We start from the raw sequence: 5,388 nt of genomic DNA, 5'->3' as shown, positions 1-5,388 counted from the left end.
TTTTTCTGTGGGAAAGATTTCCGTTTCCAATTTAACTTCTTAAAGTATTATACAGCAATTCAGAATCTATTTCTTCTTGTGTCAGTTTTATAAGTTGTATAGTTTAAGACATCTGTATAATTTATCTAAATGTTCACATTTATTGGCATAAAGTTGCTCCTAGTACCCTAACAATCCCTAAGTCTGTAGGACGTGATGTAGGTTCCCCTGATGTGGGTTATTTACGCCTCTTCTCCACGTCCTCAGCTCGTCTCTTCAGGGCTTCATCATTTTCAAGGAGTCGGCTTTTGTAATTTTTTTTTAAAGATTTTATTTATTTATTCGACAGAGATAGAGACAGCCAGCGAGAGAGGGAACACAAGCAGGGGGAGTGGGAGAGGAAGAGGCAGGCTCCTAGCGGAGGAGCCTGATGTGGGGCTCGATCCCAGAACGCCGGGATCACGCCCTGAGCCAAAGGCAGACGCTTAACCGCTGTGCCACCCAGGCACCCCGGCTTTTGTAATGTTTTTATTGTATTGATTTCTGAGCTTATCTTTACCACTTCTTCCTTTCCACACTTCTTGGGGGTTAATTCGCAATTCTTTTTCTAAGTTTTTGAGGACAATTATCTCATTGATTTTTAGCCTTTTTTCTTTTAAATATACGCTTTTAGAGCCACAAATTTCCCTCTGAAACTTTCCTTTGGCATTTACCGTGTTTGACAAAATAGCTCCAAGGATGAAATATGATCAAGGGTGATGCATGTTAGGGAACCCACACATATGCACGGAATGAGAAGAGCAGGTCCCTCCAGGAAGTGGGGTACAAGAATGCTTATTTTTTTTGTCATTTGCACTTTTTCCCAGACTTTTCTCATTTACTGCATACCACAATTAACTAATGCATTTGCAGTTAATTAACTAATTCATCTGCAATTAGAATAAAATTTTTTTAAAAAAGAGTTTTTATTTATTGGACAGAGATAGAGACAGCCAGCGAGAGAGGGAACACAGCAGGGGAGAGGGAGAGGAAGAAGCAGGCTCCCAGCGGAGGAGCCCGATGTGGGACTCAATTCCGGAACGCCAGGATCACGCCCTGAGCCGAAGGCAGGCACTTAATGACTGCGCTACCCAGGCGCCCGAAAAATGTAAGTTTTAAGGAATCGATTGTTGATGAAAAATATCACGGGAAACAAGCATGCTTGGCTCAGCCGAATAGAGGCCCAGGAAGTAAGGGGGCAGAAGTACCTTGCAGCATCTGCAGAGTGGAGATTCTAGAGGAGAAGAAATAGACATGGGGGGCTAAATTGTTTACTGGTAACCCCCACCTGCACCCCCAGGGAACAGCCACTGTCCCCTCCAGGCCTGGCTGGGCATTATGCCGCACTCCAAGACCTGTAGTTGGGCATCCAAGCATCAGTTGGCCTCAAAGAAGAGACCCAGGGAGCCAAGGGGAGCCCCAGTGACCACCCCACACACACACGCATCCAACCTGCCAACCCCTCAGTCCCGCTGGTCTTCCTCATTCCTTTTGTTCTCCGTGTTGTCTTCACTCTGAGTCAAGTAACCTCATATCTGCTAAACTGTGACCACTGCCACCTGCCACGGCAGCCCTTGGGCTTCGGGGACCCCTAGGGAAGTAGGAATATTGGATCAAAGCAGAGCCAGTTCAGCTGTGGTCTGGAGAAATGTGAATGATGTGGGGGAGATGGACAAGCTCATCCTTGGCAAGAAGGCTGGGAGGGAGGGCCAGCCGGGAGGCAGGGGCAAGGCACCCACTCTGAGCCCTCTAACCTGGAACGGAGAGAAACTGGGGAGCAACATTTCACCCTAGGTATGAAGTCGCATGGGCCACTTCCAACCCATCCTCCGTGAGATGTGGCTCTTCACCCCACAAGCCAGACTCCAGTGTTCATGAAGTTCAGAGGCCGGGGGGCTCTCATTATGATGTACTCCGGCAGCACCAGGCCTGCGCAGAAGCCGATACCAGCCCAACACCTGGGGCTCCCCACGGCACACACGGGGAGGGGGCTGGGCTCAGGAGCCCAGACCCACAGGAGTCCTGGGGGCTCCCAGGGTCCTCTGAACACAGTACGTCATCCCCACAGGTGAGTCGTGCTTGATCAAACAGCCGGAGAAAGGATGACATCTTCCCTCTTGAAAGGTAGATTTTACTCCACATGGAAATTAATTGATCCTGCGTGAATTCTGCAACTGGCAGACCAGCTGATGGGGAACGTTACCTTTATATAAAACAGCCTCCTACTTCAAAGTGTTCTCTAAGGTAAATGCAATTACATCTTCCCCAACAAGACTTCCAAAATACCCACGCTTAGCTTTTGTGTGTGTATTTATTCTAAGCACAATGCCCACGTCCTGTGACATTAGTATTTCTCTTCGCATCATTGAAAATATGAGTACTTTGGAACTAGTTGGAGCAAATTATAATGCACCCAGCCAGGCCCTTTTGTTACGCAGCTTTTCAAAGGGGGGCCTGCATGGACCTCTGAAAGCTGTGGGTCCCCTGGAGTTCATTTGCGAACACTCTTACCCAAGTCGGCCTTGCAAATTATTTCTGCCCTATGCAGAGTTTTTATTTTCCTCCTGGCATCAGGTGACTTTGGATCTTGCATAATACATACGCACACATACACAAGGGAGGGATTATTGTGCCATCGGATTAAATGATGCTTATGGAAATGAGCGGACGGAAAATGGCATGACTGAGGTTTTGTGTCTGTTCCTGGAGCATGGTGGGGCCATGTCCAGTGGGCGGAGAACTTCGGGACTGCCAGGGTGCATATTGCTCCTACAGAGGCTGGCCTGTGCCATCTTCCAAATGCTCAAAATCTGGCCTTGGTGAAGCCTATTTCTAGTTTTTCTCCTCTCTCTGGGAAGGGAAGGAATGATAGGTCTTCCTGAGCTCAACTGATGCTATCAAGATGACCCCAGGATGACACGATTCTGCTGCTGCTTTTGGGCCTGGCTTCCTAGGCTGGGCCCTCCACCCAGGCCCTCGGCCCTGCAAGGAGGGTAGACCCAGTTTCTGTCCCACCCATCACGGATCAGCCTGGGGTTAGCCACCGGTGCACTGGCGGCCCTAGAGAACTGACCACCCCTGCAGAGACTGGACTAACTCTTCTCACTCACATGGCTCCCCAGGCTAAGGATATCCAATGTTGTCTCTGTGCAGAGACAGCGGGCATGCCAGTCAGTGGCCTCAAGGCCTCCATCCTTGAGGAAAATGGAAAATGTTCTCATTTCTCAACCAGCACATTGAGGGTTTAATGAAGAGATGGACCACGTGGTTGCCAGCCCAAGGGCCCAGTTGAAGGGGACACCAAAACAATACTGGGACCACAGTGCCCTCAAGTGGACATTTGTAAGCACCGCCGTAGCTCAAGGGGCAAGAGCCCGCGCTGACCAGCTGACCAGCCTCCACCTTTGCCCCTCCCCCCACTCCCCGGATGGTGTGCTACCTTCCCACGTGCAGTTAGGACTGGCGCAGCATAGGACAGAGGAGAGGCTGGAGGTGGGTGTTCTAGAGGGGTTCCTCCTGTGCTAGATGCTGAAGGGGCAAATCCCTAGCACCAAGAATCCAGGACTGGATGAATCCATCTGAACATCCCCCCTTGAGTCCTGAACACCCTAAGGGACCGGATGCTTCATGTAGGCAGCACTGCATGCACAAGGGGGGAGGAGGACAAGACTCACCTCTGAAAACAAACACTGCCGTTGGTCAAGTGAGGATTCCATTGCAAGCTCAGTCCCCCATCTTCATAAAGATGCCACACTTTATTACGGAGACACGCGTAGTAATGGTGGAGAGAATAGGGTGTGGGGGTGTGAGATGAGAGGGGGTTATGCTGTGAGGAAGGCAGTATTACCTATTTTAACATCTATGATAATTTACACACAGAGTAAGAGTAGCAAGTTAAGTCTGCAAAGACCCACTATTTCAAGAGATGAATATTAACCAGAGAGGCTTAATATTCAAACAGATTTAGAAGGACTGCAGAAGAACAGAAAACTTGACCTCTCCTCCTTCTCCTTCTCTCCTCATCCAAACTAGGATTGGATGGGACTTCTCCAGAGCCAAATAACCGTGTTTGCCCATGATTTTCTTTTTGTCTTGGCCATTATATTGGGGTATGACCACGCATGAACCTTTATCACACCATCATCACTGCCGAATGTGGACGCATGTGCACACGTGTGCACGCACACACGTCTCAGCAGACATACGCCATTTGGACGTGCTAAATCCTAATGACTTCCAGCAAGTGTGGAGGGAAAAGCTAAGGCCCCTGTAATAGGAGACATTTGTCAAAGCCTTCTTCCTGGTTGCCTTGATGCATCCCTACCAAATGGAGGTTGTCTTGGTGATAAGAAGGGAGCCAAACTGGGAGAGTGGAGGGATATTAGTATATTGGGGCCAATAAAATCTTCTTGAAAGTTGGCTATTTGGAGACACATAGGAGACCCCACAGTGCTTTCAACCAGGTGTCGTGCTGGCATTATTAGGTCAATAAACTCTCCTAAGATTTCTTCCTGCACATCATCCCCAGAGCCCAGAGCCTGACCTCTGTGAAGGGAGACCTGGGGGTGCTGGCAGCTGAAACTAGATGCCGGTGTCATGTGGCTGCTTCCAGGGCACCTTCGGGTGGCTAGAGGTCAACAAAATATCCTCAGATCCTGCCACCAGACCCCATCTCTGCCTGGGGTCCCTGGGATTTTAGAGAACACACATAGTAAGGTGGGGAGAAGGCCCAGTGCACAAAACAGATAGTAGGAAGAGTTCAAGGTGGACCGTGGCAGACTTGGAAAGTGTTTATGCAACAGGAAACAGACCGCCAGGGAGGGGAAGGGAAGGGAGGGGTGGCGGGTCATCAAAGTCACCTGAACGGTAAAGGAGGAATGATCCAGATTGGTCTCAAGGGGCTTGCACAGCACCGATGCGTGAGAGGGCCCTGCCAGCTGCCCCTGTGTCTGGTCGCCCACAGCCCGGGCCTCCTACAGGGGCCTGCACCGCTGTGTCCCTGAGCAGCGCCTCTTCCTGCTGGCTGTGCGCTTGAGCCTCCTATGAATCTTGTTAATATGCAGATTCTTTATCAGCAGGTCAGGGTTGGGGCCCAAGATTCTGCATGTATGACAAGCTCTCCGATGATCCTGACGCAGTTGGTCCCCAAAGACGTTATTGGAAATACATCATCTTAGGCTCCATCCCAGACCTACTAAACCAGATTCTGCAGCTTATTACATCCCAGGTGACTCAAATGCACATAAAATTTCAGGAGTTCTGTTCTAGGCTCCACTTACGCCCTGGGAATCAGAAAGGGGGCAAACCAGAGATCATTGTGGGCACTGTTGCCATTAGTTAAATAGTCAAATGACCACATGAGTGGGCCAC

This window comes from Ailuropoda melanoleuca, chromosome 2, assembly GCF_002007445.2.
Source record: "Ailuropoda melanoleuca isolate Jingjing chromosome 2, ASM200744v2, whole genome shotgun sequence".
In the NCBI taxonomy this organism is placed as follows: domain Eukaryota; kingdom Metazoa; phylum Chordata; class Mammalia; order Carnivora; family Ursidae; genus Ailuropoda; species Ailuropoda melanoleuca.
This window is presented reverse-complemented; position numbering follows the sequence as displayed.